Source organism: Leuciscus leuciscus (genome assembly GCF_965113295.1).
Source record: "Leuciscus leuciscus genome assembly, chromosome: 9".
Lineage (NCBI taxonomy): Eukaryota > Metazoa > Chordata > Actinopteri > Cypriniformes > Leuciscidae > Leuciscus > Leuciscus leuciscus.
In genome coordinates, this window is record NC_138733.1 from 14,853,911 (window position 1) to 14,872,878 (window position 18,968).

General features: G+C 37.5%; 1 protein-coding gene across 4 annotated transcripts in view; it reads right to left on the minus strand.

Moving 5' to 3' along the window:
- LOC309507072 (leucine-rich repeat and fibronectin type III domain-containing protein 1-like protein) overlaps positions 1-18,968 on the minus strand; it is a 129,368-nt gene that overhangs the window by 18,137 nt on the left and 92,263 nt on the right. The gene's annotated exons all lie outside the window — the stretch shown is intronic.

Consider the following 18,968-nt stretch of genomic DNA (forward strand, 5'->3'; position numbering starts at 1 on the left):
TATGGTACCCATAACACAGAACTCAACAGTCATTAGATTCAGTTCAGAGACATCCTGGTTCTTGTTAATCTGTGCATTTTCCAAGCACTGATACTGTACATAATAATCACACATATCATGACTAAGCATCAAAAAGACCATTACAGTTCGTGGTAGAACCAGTGTTGATCTCATTGTTAATGCATTTATATTAACATAACACATCTGTATTAGACTGCATTTATACATTGCATGTGCAATGCAAATGGTGACATTGAGGGATATTTTAGTATTACATTAATAATCTTATGTCAGATTACTTGCACAGTATTGCTTGTTAAAATAAATCACTTGCTTTTTGAGAGGTTCTCATACCATCTCGGTCTGAAAAAACAAAGTTCTGTCATGAAACTCTAGATGGCACAGGCTGATCCTTAACTCAATATGCTTGTACTCACATCGTCCTCTGTAGGACACATCTGATTGGTTCCTGCTGTATCAGCAGCCATTGAGCTTGCTGCTCTACTTTCAACTTTTTTGGTCAGCATTTGCTATAGCAGTTGCAGCAGAGGGCTTTCAGAAACCCTCCACCTTCCACAGCTCCACCTGTATAGATCTGCTATGGGTAATTCATGTATGCTATTGTACAGCAGCATGTCTTACTTCCTCACAGCAATGTGCCGTATATGTATAGGGCGTAGCATGTCCAGTATATGCTCTGAAACAGCAACAGCAGCATAGCAAATGCCAAGACCAAATCTCATAAAATGCACATAAGCGTGTTGATTATTAAATGGGAATCATAAAAGTTATTAGTGATGTCCCACTCATTGTGCCAGTGCTCAGATGGCAACACTGGAAATCTACTGTAAAAAAAAAATAAAATAAAAGATTCTGCATTTAAGGATATTTTGATTGAGCAAACATGCAACATTTGAACTGCTGAACCCGAGAGCAGAAACAAAAAAAAATTATTCAGCCTTTAATTCCACAGAGGTCACTGGAAAGTCAAGTTAGAAGATATGTTTTTGCTCCCATATATGCTCCCATATATATATATATATATATATACCTTTTCACTAAGAGTATGATGGTGAATAAGAATACGGTGGTGTTACACATTTAGGTCAGCCAAAAAAAGAAAACCTCATGTTTATTTCAACCCTTTATGCTGGGATTTTTTGTATCTCTCTCTCTCTAGAACACAAAACTAGAAAATGTTATGCAGCTCCTGCCATTAAAGCCCCAAAAAAGTCAAAAATGATAGCTGAAAATTCAAGTAATGATCCACACTCTTATAGGAAAAAAAGTTTGATGTTGTTCAATATAGAACCCTAGAGTTCTTAACTAAAATTTAAAGAACCTTTATGCCAAAAAAGGTTCTATATAAGGGTACATGTCTTAAATGATTACTTTTTAGTATTTTTTTTTTTTTCTACAAGCTGCTTAATAATTAATTAAAACTAAATCCATAAAATGATCCCATGATGGGAATCCCTAAAAGGTTTTATATGTGAAGTCCCTGACAGAACCTTTGAGGTAACCTATATAGAGTGCATTGTAGGGGCTGTTCACAGAATGCGTTTTCCAATCCACTGCTCTACTTTTCCATTGTTTGATGTGTTTGACCGTTGCGCTCACGTCTTGCGTCTTTTGCAGTGTCTCGTTCATGACACTGTGTTCTAAAAATGCGGCGCTCAAGTTAAAAAGATAAAATAACAATGATGAATTGAGAAATATGCATCATGTTACAACGTGGCAAAGGAAAAACAAGCAACTTCTGGTTATTGATTTTAAAGCCCTCTTTGAAGTGTTCTTATTTGCGTCCGTCCTTCTGTTCATTCAACAAGAAACTGTGCCTTTGTTTTTCCCATTGAAGATGACATGCGTCAGATCCCTCTGCACCTTAATTCATTACTCAAACACACTTCACACACGCTCGCTTCATTTGCATGCAGTCGAGGGCCTTTCCTTTCTGTATGATATTAGGGCCACCAGTAAAGTCTCTAGTTATTACAGAGGTATTCCAGGCAAGAAAAGATCTGCTAATAATGAACCGAAAGATAATACAATAGAGGACTGTGTGCAGCTACGACACAATAAAAAATCTCGAATTAAAACACCCATAATTTGGTGAACAACTGAGAATCCTTTTCTCTCTGGTGCCACACAAATCAAAGCCATTCTCCATTTTTGCAAAGTGGTTTATTGTTGTCATACTCGATTCTGTTGATCTATCAACATCCCCCTGTCTGATAAAGGCTGGAAATAAAGAAAAACAGTGTCAAAAGACTGTAAGTTTGAGTTTTTAAAACACACCTCACTGATTCTTCAACGGAAACATGCATTACGAAACAAGTTATTAAAATAATGTCCTTGAGGGAATCACGTCCTCCAGTCCCTGCATTCAACCAACAGTAATAAAACACTGCGGCATGAAAATAACACGACTGCTAAGCATAACACTGTTAGCGCACACCTGCCACAAACCTCAGTCATTTATTAACTTTACTGAAAAGAAAATATAAGAAAACTATGCTCTCAAAGAGAAATCACACTAATATGCTGTGGGGGAAAAGCAGTTCATTTCATTGGCGAGGTGAAACATTATCATAAAATATTTGGCTTTAAGTAATGCCTGGATGCTAGTAAGGAATTGCCTCATTTGTCATGCTTACAGACAAATGATGCACAAAATACAACATATGCTGCTTTTTATAGCAGTTCTGGCTAAAAAAATCTAACAAAATGTGCTGTAAACCTATTTGTCAATGCAGTTTTAACACAGTATATGCTTTTATCAGGCAATATAAGCGAACATATAAACCCAGATGGCGTCAAAAAGGTATACAAAGGCCTACACTGGTCTCGCTTTTTGATTCACTAACAAGAACTGCTTGAGTGAATCCTCTGTTCAGGAATCGGGCTACTCTGGTCATGCATGTTTTTGATTCGCTAAAAAGAACTTGCTCATAAAAGTCATTTATTTGTAAATCATACTAAATCACACTGGTCACACTGTATGCTCTTGAATTGAAAATAATTGACTCATAAGAGTAATTTGTTCGTGAATAAGACTACACTACATTGGATATACTGTATGTTTTAGATCACTAAAAAAAGAGACTAATATGATTTATTTGTTCAGGAATTGGGCTACTCTTGTCTTGGTGGGGGGGTTACAAAAAATAATCGACTGAATATATAAGACTACACAACATTGGTCATCCTGTAGGCCTATGTTTTTGATTTTCTAAAAATAATAAATTCACAAGAGTCATTTATTTCAGGAACCAGGCTACTCTTCTTCCATCGTTTGTTTCTGATTCACAAAAAAAACAAAAAACATATAAGAGTAACTTTTTTTGAGAACAAGGGAGCATTAGCCCACACAGTAGAGGTAGTGACCCAAAAACATTGTGTGCATTGCAGAGTTTTCCAACACGGGTGCATTTTTTCCATACGTTAGCATCCACTAAGCTTATTTATTTGTAAAATTATCAGCGCTGTAGTCTCCTGCGTACCTGACCAGTTTGTTAACAAGGGTCTGCTTGGGGAGCATCGCTGAGTTCAATCTTTCTGTACGTGCGAGCAGAATCCTGCCACAGCAAGATTGCCTCTTGCAGGTTATGATCTCAATGCTGCTCAGTTTCAGGGACCAATTTATTACACCAATTTAGCTCATATCAGGCCACAGCTAAAAGCACGCCTGCTAACTCGCAGCTTAAAAGCTATTCGTTGCAAAATGCTTTATTCTCATTGCATCAAGGTAATAATCAGGCTCTCAAAATTATATGTACAGCCAGCTGTTAAAACAAACTGAACCATAATCGATGAATCTGTAGTCATAAAATTAATTAAACAGTCAATCTAATCTTTTAAAAAAGCAGTTAGCTCTCTATGCTACTAACAAAAGGTAGATAGCTGCTAAAAGCTACTCAAGTAGTTAATTTAAAAATAACAAATGCATAAATCTTAATTAGGGTGATAGTATTTACATTTTTAACTTTATTTAGTTTGCAATGTTGCTGTTTATGCATGAAAAAGGTCTAGTTTTAAATCACAAAGTCACTCCAAAGGGAGTTATCCTCTATTTCATTGTGCACTATTTCTGAACTCCCTGAAACACCTTGATTGAAGTCGAGTTTTCTTCTGGGAATGTACACGTCACAATTATATTCCTCTTTTAAATAATTTCCGCTCAAGGCATACACAAAAAGGCCTGGTTGAGTTGTGTTAATAGTGTGTTGAATCTCGTGGTTACGATAAGGGGCGTGCCATTTCTGAAACACAATGTAAGCAGTTGACCAATCATAACACACTGGTCCAACTGACCAATCAGAGCACATTGCGCTTTTCAGAAGGAGGGGCTTCATGGAGACAGGAACTAAACAGAGCATTACTGACAGACTGAGAAGAGAGGTGCTGCAACAATGTCAAATATGTGATTTTTTTTTTTATTTTTTTTTTTTGAATCAAGCATAAACCAAATATTGTAGCAGTCCCCAAAAACTAAATCAAGATTTTTGAAAAAGAGCTTAATAGGTCCCCTTTAAAAGTAAACCGTAAATACAACTAAGCACCCTAATTTATACATCTTAATTAAAATAATTTTTAAATGAGTTAATTGTTTAATTTCATTCTTGATTTCATCAATAATCATTATTTTGTGACATTAAACTATTAAAAAAAAATCTAAAAATGCCATACGGATGTGGTGCAAATTATACAGGGCAGTGTTTCAGTGGCTAACTCATCTTATTCAACTATATATAATAGTTTTGTATTTATTTTTTACTAAAAAGCATCGACTCATAAGATAACTGGCTCACAAGGAGTAATTTGCTTCAGGAATCAGGCTAGCCAGGTTGTGCTGCATGTTTTTGATTGACTAAAAATAACCAACTCATAAGAGGAATCGGCCTATACTGGACATGCTATATGTATCAATTCATTAATTTTATACATATACCCCCACCCCCTCTTTTTTTTTGCATATTTTTTGTATTTATATGAAGCTTCAGAACCTTTTTCTAGTGGAATGCAACATACATTGTTTATCAATATGTTAACAAGATAGAGATTGATGAATTAACTAAGATATGTTTCTATGGGATTGGTGGATTGAAGTCTGACTTAAATGTCACAGGCATCATTGAATATGTGCCAGCTGATATCTGAATCCGGACTGTGGAAGCACACAGACATCAAGACAGACACACAGAACGTTCTTCAGCATAGAACTCAAAAAGACATTGAACTCAGTTGGACGTACAAATATTTCAGTTAAACTCAGCATAAAACAGCATTCACAACACATCTCACATTATGGAAGTAAAATATATCTTAAAAAAACTGTGAAATGTGAGTGTTAGAACGTCAAAACCCACATTTGAGGAGGCTGACCAGAAGATGAAGGCTGAAGGTCAAGCTCACCCTCGAGAGCATCCTGACATATTCCAATGGTGACGTTTCTTTTTTTAAAATCTATTATTATGGCTATTATTGCTGTAACCTTTACTACATGAAGATTAACCAGCATTAAATTACTATTGTAGACTACTCACACAATTTTAGAAAGGCCACATTACCTACAACTCCACAATGCCTGAATAGCTATTTGGCTATTGGTTAACATTAAAATGAAAATAGAAATAAAACAAACAATACATTGACATCCAAATCCACTTTTGGTTTAATGTTTAATTCAATGCTTTACTTGTCTGTCACAATAATGTAATGTTTTCTTTTATTTATTTAACTATGTTCATTTGAGGGCTTTTCTCAGCAGATTTTGACTTGAGCGATTATTTGACTGAATTAATTACAAGACATTCTGATTAAGTGCTGAAAATGACAGGCCTAGTCATTACATTCTAATAAAATAAAATGAAGACAAAAAAAAAGTTTTCTTTTTTACCTTTAGAAGTAAGTGCTCTGATGAATCATACAAAATATGACTAGGAATATTTATAAAAAATAAAAATAAAAGAATCAAATTTTACTTTGACTTTAAAATCGTACTAAAGGATGGAATAAATACACTATTTATTCACACCATTCAATATTTTTTAATGTTTTTGAAAGATTATGCTCACCTAGTCTGCATTTATTTGATCAAAATACTATAACTATAATATTGCAATTTAAAATAGCTGTTTTCTATTTTATAAAATGTCATTTATTTCTGAATTTTCAGCATCATTTCTCCAGTCTTCAGTGTCACATGATTCTCCAGAAATCATTCTAATATGCTGATTTGATGCTCAAAACACAATCATTAAAACATTTTTTTTTTTTTTTTTTTTTGGAAACTGGTACAGGTTTTTCAGGATTCATGTGAAATAGGAAAATGAACAGCATTTATTGGAAATATAAATCTTCTGTAACCTCATAAATATATTTACTGTCTCTTTGGATCACTTGTATTGTATTTTCTGTCAAAACAAAAAATCTTACTGACCCCAAACTTTCGAATGGCAGTAAAAGTTGTAGTACAAGTTGGAGGACAACAAAAGTCAACCCAGACTATATGAAGCTTCATGTTACATGGAGCTGTACTTCATCAGAGATATTCAGAAGCAGTTGACATTGGGATGTCAGACTGCTGGCAGGCCTGTGGAGAGGGATGGAAGAATGGGGGTTTTGCCCATTCCTCATTCCCAGAAGAGAGCCAAGGAGACCATGAGCCTCAGGCAACTCAAGATGTTCTCTATCTCCTTTCCCAGCTATAGAGAAGGTCTGTTTCCAGTTTGCATGCGAAACAGAGAGTCGCAATGCATTTGCAAGTCTCGCGTTCCCAAAAAATCCCTGGGAGCCGAGTGATGTACAAATACGTTTTTCAAAAGATGGAGACATCCAGAGAGGCACTAGGTAATGAATTCTCCAGACTCCCCCCGTTTTATGATGCTTCATTACCATTGGCTCCTTCCTCATTTGAATTCCGTGATAATAATCGTATGCAGTAGCATAACAGCTTCCTCATTACAAACTCACGGTAACGTAGAGCCAGTGCCCTCCGTCCAAATGCACATTACACAACGGTGAGCTTCTGCGTGTCTGTGTCTACCTTGTGCATTGTACCAGGACTTGCATTATTGATGTGCAGTGAATTTCTAAAGAGCTTTTCAGAGGGTAGCAGGTGGGCGGCAAATACAACCCGTCTCCAAGCCCTCAATGTCCCTCTTCTTCCGCACTAGGACACCAAGCATAACCGACTGCGGATTCACTTATCACTTATTCATAAGCTCACATCAGTGGTCTGTACCTAGCAAACATAATTTGAGTAATAGAGGTCTTCACTTGAGTTTGGAGGTCCTTGAATATTGATCCTTGTAACCAGAACAGCCAGAGAAATGGCTTAATGCTAACCTGAAAGCACAGTCCATCTTACCTTGTGAAAAAAAAGTGCACTTACCTGTACTGAATGTGCAGTTGTATTGTACTTCAAATCTTAAAAGTATATTTTAAGAAAAACTGTACTTGTAGATAATATAATATAATATTAATGAAAAAAGTCAATTTAAAGAGAGTACACTTTCATGACAGTTTTGTAACACACTTTGTAATGATATCCAGTTTTACCTTAAATATCAAGTTTTACCCTGAAGTTAATTTCTAGTCAGTTTTAATAATCTTATGTTGTGCTATGAAGAGGTACACTTATATAGATGTGCTGACTTGCATACTAAAGCACATGTAAAATACTATATTATTATTTTAATTATATTGTGTTATTTGATAATACATTTAAAGTTTGTTTTACTAAAGTGCAAATTTATTATTGCAACATGTAATTACTAATATTTAACTATATGACAGACAAGTTTTAATATAAATGACTTTAAAGTGTATTTTAGTTTACTATAATTTCTTGTCAGTACATTCAGCAGTAGCGCTACTGTACACTTTAACCATATTTCAAAGACAACAGAAGTAAATTAATTATGAAATATACATATATACGTATGTCCTACTTAAGTAGATCAAATATATATATATATATATATATATATATATATATATATATATATATATAAAAGTATATTATTTCTGTAAAATGTTGAAGTGTAATAAAGGTATGCTAAAGTGTACTTCTTTTCCACAAGGGTACAAACCAAAAGCATGCAAACATTTACTCTGAGAAAAAGTGATTGTTGGTGGAAATGTAAAGCCTTGTTAATAATTAATGCAATGCATTTCCACTTTGCTCGGACACTCCTTTGCTTGAAAAAGGACACCGCTACTTCACTCTCCCGTTACTGAGTATAAATGAATGGCTGAGTATAAAGCTGAATGACCGTGCAGTCAACTGTGAAATGTCTGGATCATGTGTGTAGATCCATGCATAAATACCAGCCAACACACGAATGTCCTTGAGACTGCAAGTTGTTATTAAGATGTCTGAAATCAACCTTCCAATTAAATATGGATTATAATGTTGGACGTTCTTAAATTAGAGGTTTTATAGGTTGCATTTATTGCCTAGATAACATGATTTTATACATGGATTTCATCCCAGACTATTTTTTTAATTTTCAAATTGAGATCTGAGGATATGAAAATATGTTACAAAATGTATTTTTCGAGCTGTCAAAGTTTATGTGCACTTAAAGGTATACAGTAGTATACATTAATTTTTGACAGCCATATATTTATCAGTGAGAATATTTATGAAGAAATGAATGACTAAGAAAATGTTGATGTCAGATGTCAACATAATAAAAAAGTGAATATTTTCTAAATAGTACTTTTTTTTGCACATTTACAATATGGCTTGAGTACTATAACAAATAAATAAACAAATGGCAATAAATAAAAAAAATAAAAAAAACTGTTACTTAATTGTTGTCTTTCACACTTGATATTTGCCCCACACAATATAATATAGTATTTCATGTACTGGGAAACCATAATGCATATATGAAAACATAAAGCTACAGGAACACTTGAAGGTTATGCGTGTCACAACTAAGCATTAGAAATATAAATGAAATGTATTATAAAATACATTCAATCTGCTTCATGGCCAACTTTAAAAATTTTCCATCGGAGCATCATAATTATGAAGAATTGCAGAGTGTGCCAACATTTAGCAGCTTAGATTTAAATTAAAGCACTTATTATGTCATAGTCAATTATAAGAGGCGCTACCAAAGATTAACTCAGTACAGTAACTTACTGAAGATTTAAAATCATGAATAAGTCCCATTTCTTTCCCTAAACACCCATTTAAACATAAAACCTCAACACAGCTTTATTTGCATTCGATACAATACATACAGTCCTATTTTTGGCAAACCGTCGCACTTGCTCATCACAGACCACAGTGAATAGAAGTGTTCAAATCGTTCTTCCTTTCCAGTCATCTGAATAACATCAACTAATTAAGAAAGACGGAGACTGCTTGTTTCCTGCAGGTAAACAGTGGCTTGTGTGACATCAGTCTGACAGTCGCCCTGGAGTCGAATAATCACCGCAAATGAAGGTATAACGGTAGCTCGTGCTCAAGGAGATGTCTGATTGGAGTATGATTACATCCAGTCAGAGAGAATATCTCTATATTGACATGAGAATGCGGTTGAAATTGCATTTAGGCGTGCCTGCCAGTAAAGAGGCGGTGACATGCCAGTGCTTTCCTCTGAGAAATGCCGATTCTATCCTCACATGGCCCACGGTCTTCTGGTCGGCCCGCGCTAGTGTGAGTTAGAGCTGTCTCTGAGCTAATGTGGTGTAAAGTGAGCTGGGCCTAATAAAGCATGGAGAAATGGGAGTCGACAGACCCAAGATGTCATCAAGGAGTGGGTCAAGAAAATGAGACATGCTGAATTCTGCTATATTAGTCTGGCAGATCTCAAAACTAAGCTGCCACATTTGTGTTTGAGTCTGTTTAATTGTCTGTTTAATTTTCTATCTGCTTATGCAAGTGATCAGATAAACTGTTAGATGCATCCTGGCACAGTCATTTGCAGTTTTTTGTCCCGTAAAATACTCTGTAGAATGAGAGCATCTCTAATACCATCTGTCTACAATCAGTAAGTAGCAAATCATACTGGTGTTGTGCAAGTGTGGCGTCTAGCTTCAGATAGGCGTTTATTAATATAAAAATAAACATAACATTTCCCAAAAGGGGAATAAAGTGTATATGGGGATAAAAGTGTCTAAAATAAATAGGGGGTCTGGTGTTCTCATTGAGCTGGGGCAATTGCAGGGAAGGTAGTGCTCAGATGGGTAGGTCCAGGTAAACATATTATATTAAATTATTATATATTAATTAAATAATATATGAAATGTATAAAGGTTAAATATATGTATAAAGATCAACACATAAATACCAAATACAATGTTAATAAATATGTTTACTGTTATATACTACTATACGGAGCCCCTAAAGGGACATGGTGAATAAAAAAAAGAGCTGTTTTTGCATTCTCTCGCAAATGTTTTGCGTTCTCCTGAGAAACGTTGTGTTCCCTCGCAAAACCGTTTGCATTCCACCAAGAGACACGATCACAAAAAGCTCAAAAGGTTTTGCGAGTGAACACATAGATCCAAGATGGCGCCGCGGATGGCTGCCTTGGTGTGGAGCTCTCCAGTTATTGTGTTGTTTTTGTTGGTTTGTTCTGCGTTTAGTCATTCTTTTCCTATCAGTTTCACCAAAGACGAACTACTGGACATTAGGAAACACACACCAGACAACTTTTTTACAGATTTTGATTACTCAGACGTTTTACTGGACATTCTCGTCGGAGGGGCAGCGGTGTTGTTCAAACGCGCGGTCAGACGCAAACGCGGGAAGCGCGCTGGCGCGCTGGTTAAACTCCGCGAGCGCGGCCTCCGTACTGCACTCCCCAGTATTCATCTTGCGAATCTCCGATCTCTTCCTAACAAAATGGACGAACTTCTTCTCCTCACCCGCACTAACAAGGATTTTTAAAACTCCGCTGCTCTGTGCTTCACTGAAACCTGGCTGAGTGAAGCCATACCGGACAACGCACTACATCTGCCGGGCTTTCAGCTGTTCCGAGCGGATCGCATCGCGGAACTAACGGGGAAAACGAGAGGTGGTGGATTGTGTTTCTACATTAACGAAAGTTGGTGTTCAGATGTAACAACACTGAAGAAGATGTGCTCTCCTAATTTAGAGGCACATTTCATAAACTGTAAACCTTTCTACTCGCCGCGGGAGTTTTCCTCATTCATTCTCGCGAATGTTTACATTCCTCCAGACGCGTGTGTGAGCGCGGCGATACAACAGCTGGCTGAACATATAGCTGAAATGGAACAAAGGTACCCAGACTCTCTTTTAATCATTCTTGGGGATTTTAACAAAGCAAATCTCTCCCGTGAACTGCCAAAATACAGACAGCATGTTACATGTCCTACCAGAGACAGTAATATATTGGACCACTGTTACACCACGATAAAGAATGCGTATCACTCCGTCCCACGGGCAGCTTTGGGGCTCTCTGATCATTGTTTGGTTCATCTTATACCGACCTACAGGCAGAAACTGAAATCAGCTAAACCTGTAATAAGGACTGTAAAAAGATGGACCAACGAAGCAGAGCAGGATCTACAGGCCTGCTTCGATTGCACTGATTGGACTGTTTTTGAAGCTGCAGCCACCGATCTGGATGAGCTCACAGATACTGTAACATCATATATCAGTTTCTGTGAGGATACATGCATTCCTACCAGGACATTCTTATCATTCACTAATGATAAACCATGGTTTACTGGGAAACTCAAACAGCTTCGTCATGCCAAAGAGGATGCTTACAGAAGTGGGGATAAAATCTTGTATAACCAGGCCAGAAACAGACTGACAAAGGAGATCAGAGTTGCTAAAAGAAGCTACTCTGAAAAGCTGAAAAACCAGTTTTCAGCCAACGACCCGGCATCAGTCTGGAGAGGCCTGAGGAACATCACCAACTACAAATCACCATCCCCCCGATCTGTGGAGAATCAACAACTGGCTGACACTCTCAATGCATTCTATTGCAGGTTTGAGAAGCCCAGACTCACACCTCACACCCCACACCCGCTCTGATGTGCACTTCACACATCCACCATCACCTCCTGCAACCCCTCTCCTCCCCCCTTCTGCCATCCAACCTGAGCTTAAGGTCTGTGTGGAGGACGTGAGCCGAGTCTTCAAAAAACAGAAGACTAGGAAAGCTTCAGGCCCAGACGGCATCTCATCTGCTTGTCTAAAAGCCTGCGCTGACCAACTGGCCCCAGTCTTCACGCAGATCTTCAACAGATCATTGGAGCAGTGTGAAGTTCCCTGCTGCTTCAAACGCTCCACTATCATTCCGGTTCCCAAAAAACCTCAAATCACTGGACTTAATGACTACAGACCTGTCGCTCTCACGTCTGTGGTCATGAAGTCGTTTGAAAGACTGGTGTTGGCCTATCTGAAGGACATCACTGGACCCCTTCTGGATCCCTTTCAGTTTGCTTACAGAGCAAACAGGTCTGTGGATGATGCAGTCAACATGGGACTGCACTATATCCTGCAACATCTTGACAGACCTGGGACTTATGCACGGATCTTATTTGTGGACTTCAGTTCGGCCTTCAATACCATCATCCCTGATCTTCTCACAGCCAAACTGACTCAGCTCTCCATGCCATCCTCAATCTGTCAGTGGATCTCCAGCTTCCTGACAGACCGGCAGCAGCGAGTGAGACTGGGGAAGCTCACATCCAGGACCCTCACCATCAGCACTGGCGCCCCCCAAGGGTGCGTTCTCTCCCCACTGCTCTTCTCCCTGTACACTAATGACTGCACTTCTAAAGACCCCTCTGTCAAGCTCCTGAAATTTGCAGACGACACCACCGTCATCGGTCTCATCCAAAATGGTGACGAGTCTGCTTACAGACTGGGGGTTGAACAGCTGGCTGTCTGGTGCAGCTATAACAACCTTGAGCTGAACACGCTCAAAACAGTGGAGATGATTGTGGATTTCAGGAGAAAATCCCCAGCACTCCCCCCTCTCACCATCATGAACAGCACTGTGGAAGCAGTGGAGTCATTCAGGTTCCTGGGCTCTACCATCTCTCAGGACCTGAAGTGGGCAAATCACATTGACTCCATTGTGAAAAAGGCCCAGCAGAGACTGTACTTCCTTCGCCAGCTGAAGAAGTTCAATCTGCCACAGGAGCTGCTGATCCAGTTCTACTCAGCCGTCATTGAGTCTGTTTTAAGCACTTCCATCACTGTCTGGTTTGGTTCAGCTACCAAATCGGACATCAGGAGACTACAACGGACAGTCCGGACAGGTTTCTGATTCTGATTCTGATTCTGATCTTTTGGGGGGAACGCAAAAGCAATAGGGGCTTTCGCACCGGGTAGTTCTAGGAACTTAGTTCTAGGAACTAGCCACCAGGGTGGTTCCCCGAGAACTAATGGTTCCCTTGAGAACATTTTCCTGGTTGTATTCCTGGTTGCATGAAGTGACGTAAGCCGCGCTTGATGTTGTGACTTTTTTTGTTGTGATTTTGATGGCGCTGAGAACGCCAAAGCCTGAGTTCACAGTGCTCGCATACTCAGTATTCATTAGTTTACGATCTGTCTAACAGTCCTGTCTAATGCGTTATTAGATAGAACTGTTATACATAGAAAGTAGACAGCAATATGAAAATGTACAGTATTAGCATATACCGTGTGGTTGATGTCCAGTGTTGCTAGCTAAGCAGAAATACATAATCATGTCTGGCTTGGTCCCCTCAAAGTTGCACGATGGATTTTCTCTTTAGCATAAAGGTTAAGAGGCCCATCTATCACTGTTTTCCATGTTCGTATAGTTTCTGGAGTAAATATACAGGCTGTAATCTGTATGTTTACACTACTTTTTTTTTTTAAATGGCGGGTGTTTCGCGTGTGTCCGGCCAATCAGCGTACACTAATGTCACTGGTAGTTCCTATAGTGCTAGACCCTACTCTTTTGGACCCTCCTCCAAAAGGAGTTCCTAGAACTAAAATCGTTCCTAGTTCCTGCGGCGCGAACTCCTTAAAAATGTGAACATGTTCTAGGAACTATGAAAAGGTTCCTCCGGTGCTAAGCCCCTATTGACTTATTATTTTTCCACCATCTCATTTTTTTTTTTTTTTTTTTACCACCATGTCCCTTTAGGGGCTCTGTACATATCCTGTTATTGATGTAAATTTTATAAATCTAATATCCTCAAATGTAACTTCATTCGGACATTATCCCAACACAATGCAAACTAAACCTCACCAGAGGGCCAGGCTTCCAACTGAGGTTTCTTCTTATTTCACAAAACATATTTAAGATCCTTAACATCCCACCTAACCGCCTTAATTGAATATTAGGAGTTCATATTTATTTTATATTCACATCTGCAGTACTGGATTCTAATGAGTTTTTTTTTAGCCATGGACATTTGAGCAGGCCATAATTGGAAGAAATACAAAATTGGAAAATATACCAGAGGCAAAAGAAGCAGAAAGCTACGAGAACATGAGGAGTCAAACCGCATTCTCATATTTCTGTGTAAATGCCGTGGGCGATCCGGCCACACTGGGAAAGATGCATTCCCGCAATTAAATCGGTACATGCTTAAACAGTCCTGCTGACTCCTCGCTGCAGTTCTGAATGCTATCTCGCGCTCAGCCAGGGGAGGAAACTGTTTGCGGTAACTGCCTGACAGACTGGAGGAGAGGAGGATTGGATTGTGTTTCACAATGCCGGCTAAACAGCTTTCAATGCCAGTGGTATGGATAGATAGGGCTTTTGTAGCAAAGCTGCTGTCCGACAATCAACTCGTTAAGTCTCACAATATGGCTTTTCAACTCGCAGACCTTGCGTAGGCCTCAGGTGGGCAGCGCAGGATGCTTCATCGTTTTATAGTCACATCTGCCAAAGCAATAGCTATAATTTTGCACAGCATAGTGAAAATAAATGGCCTACTGGATCCAGGTCAAGATCAAACACTCAACAAACTAGGCTCATTCGCAAACTGCCCGGATAATCCATCAGTTCCAGTCCGAAAGAAGATTCCCAGGCACCTTGGATATTTCTATATGAATGTCCTCAAAGGAAACCTCTCTCTCTCTCTTTTTTTTTTTCAGAACGTTGACTGGCTTTTCTTCTGCCATATCTTAAAAAAAAAAAAAAAAAAGATTTGCTGGCAAAAGTTGCACAATAAACAAAATGCTGAGAAAAAAGAAAGAAAAATGAGAGAGAGAGAGCAGAGAGGAAAAAGCTGGTTCAACAGAAGAGCGTGGCCTCATAAATCTCTCCTCTTTCCTTCTAAGGATCGATTGATTTGATAAACGGGGAAAAATATGGTGGTGCTAGTCACTTCTTCAAATCTGCCTGGTTTCACTGTAAGCACAGGGACTTTAAGTAGCTCTAGGAGGAGATGGTCTGGCTCAGAATTTCCTTTATTGCATTAAAGTGAAACCTCAGTCACACATGCTAGCTAAAGGGCTTTGCTGTCTAGCTTAAGGGGAGGGGGTGTACTTCCATTACAACGGATGCATTTCATCCTACATAGCGTTCTTTTGATCGCTGAACTGCACTATGATTTTGAACGATTTGGTATTGAGACCCTTGTAACTCAACCTCGTTTATTCATGGTAAATGTTGCTTCTGAAACGGACCGCTCAAACAAATTTGTTTCACCCTCGTGTTCTGTTCAAATTCAATTTACGGTTTTTGTTTGAGGTCTCCATGGTTATTTGGAAACTAAACTCTTATTTTCCCTTCAAAATCTTTTGAGATGTTCCTCTGGGTCAAAGCCCAGACAGATATTACTGAAGCTGTATCCCTCAATTTTAGACAAGCTCTTTTAGAAAGGTATTTGTTAGGGCCACACTATTTTGAGAAAAAATCAAATTGCTTTTTTTTTCTTTCTTTTTAAATGCTGGTATAGTCACATTTTCTAAATGTCAGTACTGAATTGGTACAGAAGTCGGTGCTTTTGACAACACTAATATCAATATGACTAATAATATTTATTATAACTGTATTTTAAAAAATAAGTAAACACAGCGTTGTCAAAGTTGATATTGTGGATTTATATATGGCCAGAGACTTGCATGTGTCTCTTGCTTTAAATTATTAACATTTGACCAAAATCAAGGTCAAATGGAGTTACGAGTCAGCGAATTCCTGAGATTTTCAGAAATAAGTGTTTTGTCTGTCATTGGAATGCATAGCATTACATTTTCATCAACTTCCAGGTTATAAAGTTTACTGTGGCTATGTGGGCGCTCAATTGTTTCTGTCATGGCCAAAATCTCATGTTCTTAAAAACTATTTAAGACAGAATTTACCATGACTCGATGACAAATGCTAGACTAAGAGAAGACACTCTTCTCCACTCCTTAAATGCATAAAACATTAGCCTTTATTTATCTATCAATTCTTTATTTACCCTCCCACTGCAAACAAGCAGAGATGGTCCAAACTGTGTGCGGCACTTTAAGCTTCTGTTTTGTTGACAACAGCTGGTTTATGAGCAATTAGTCTCATTTCAAGTTTGGGGAAAATGTTTGGCACATGTTGTGCTCCCAAAAAGCATGTTATAAGCAACTCAAACTCAGAGCAGTTGCAGAGATGAGAACATGTGGAGCATTTCATGTGAACAGAGCAGCTCTGAGACACTGAAAACAGCAGATCATGAGTTGCTCACGTGTAAATAAACAGTGCTGTGCTTCACACTGATACTAATCACATTTAATCAATTAATCACAGCCTTTACAATTTAATAATCGCACTATGCCATGTCACTATTTTGATTTAGATTTTTTTGATTAATCATGCAGCTCTAGAGACTGCTATCCATCCAGCAACATTGTATGTGTTGGGGTGAGAGTGACCAGACAAAAACCAGTCACATGGGTCAATTTTCTGAAACTGAGATGTATACATCATCTGAAAGCTGAATAAATAAACTTTCCATTGATGTATGGTCTATCAGGATAGGACAATATTTGGCCGAGAGATCTGAAAATTTGGAATCTGAGGGTAAAAAAAATCTAAACATTGAGAAAATCTCCTTTAAAGTTGTCCATTTATGTTCATGATTGCGCTGCATTCCCTCACAAAAAAGAAATGTTTTATATATTTATGGTAGAAAATGTACAAAATATCTTCATGGAACATGATCTTTACTATATGTAAAGCAATCAATATCCTAATGATTTTTGGCATAAAAGAAAAATTGATAATTTTGACCCGTACAATGTATTGTTGGCTATTGCCACAAATATACCCGTACTACTTGTGACTTGTGATCCAGGGTCACATATTAGAAAAATGCAATAGAGCAAATAGAAGTCAATACCAAATAAAAAAGTATATTCTGAGACCCTGAACCCAAGTAATGTATAATTTTTCAGGAAGATTAAATTGAAATGTACTTTATGAATAGATTAGGAAAAGTCAAAATGGCAAACAGAACATGAGAGTTACAATACATTCTTCTATAACACAGAACACCCAATATCTACAGTAGATTAAAAAATCCCCAGTGTCGCAGTTTACTAATACATGCTAATTACACCCCCACAAGGAAAATTAATTTTATGCTTCGTTTAGAACGACGGCGGTATAGAGGATGGAAAAGACATGAAAAATGAAGCAAAAGGTTTTTAAAAATCAATCTTTAATAGGTGGCTGATTCTCCAAAAATGGTAAATAAATGCAATCTATAAAGACGAGGTGCAGATATGTTTAATAACTGAAAGGTAAAGAGTTTCAATGTTAAAATACCTTCTTCAACCCCTGCTTAATGTGGATAGACAACAATTAGTACATCTTATGTACGTATAATTCTCTCTAAAACACAAAGAAAGGGAAATGTTTTAGTAATACTAATTAAATGTGTTTTGCGATGTAATTATAAAGACATTAACATATTTTCATGATTAAAAAAATTAATAATGACAGCCAAGTGCTTTATTATTGTAATCAGGCACCAAATATTAAAACTAACAGTTCGTTTTAAATAATTGTTAGCTTTCTGAAGATATAATTGAACTTTATGCTTTGAAAACAGTCATCATCATTATTGTTACTTTTGCCATTATGTTAGGTTAGAATGTGTTCTGTTCTGAAATTTCATTTTTAAATGATTAAACCACTTTGTATTCAAGAGGACAACATGGTCTGAGGCAGAAAGAATCCGTCTCTTTTATAACAATGATTCCAAGTTATTTTGTTTAACTAGATTAGCATCTTTTTTTTCTTTTTTTTTAAGGCTACCTGTTGTCGGCTGTCATTAAAATCACTATCTAGGGCAGGGAGAGCTGTTTTATCTGGAGGGCCATGGCACGTCATTTTAATTAAAGCGTGTCGTCTTGCTCCGGTATAGAGGGAGGGGAGTCATAGTGACGTCCATAATTAAAAATTGATCTGGGGCACTGCAGGAATGATGAAATTCCTGGGAGGGAGGAGGAAAAGAGGAGGATCAGTTGATCGAAATGCAAACTCAACATACCTTTAGGTGGTATAAAAGGTATGCATTCATTGCATTAGGGCTGGGTGGAAAATAAACTGTAAAAATCTTGTAAACAGAAGAATTTTTTTTTTTAAATGTATTCCTGTGATTCAAAGCTGAATTTTTTTGCATCATTACTCAAGTCTTCAGTGTTACATGATCCTTCAGGAATCATTCTATGCTGATTTGCTGCTCAAGAAACATTTCTTAATATTATCAATGTAGATAATAAAAAATTTTTTGCTAATTAATACTTTGTGGAAAACATGATACGTTTTTTCAGGATTCTATGATGAATGGAAAGTTGAAATTGACAACATTAATTTGAAATTAAAATATTTTTTTAACATTATAAATGTCTTTATTGTCACTTTTGATCAGTTTCATGCATCCTTGCTGAATTGTTAAACAACAACAACAAAAAATCTTACTGACACAATTTGAACTGAAATGAGTCACAGAAATTAATCGAACTTACCAACTAATATTGGTTCTCTACTGAAGTATAAAAC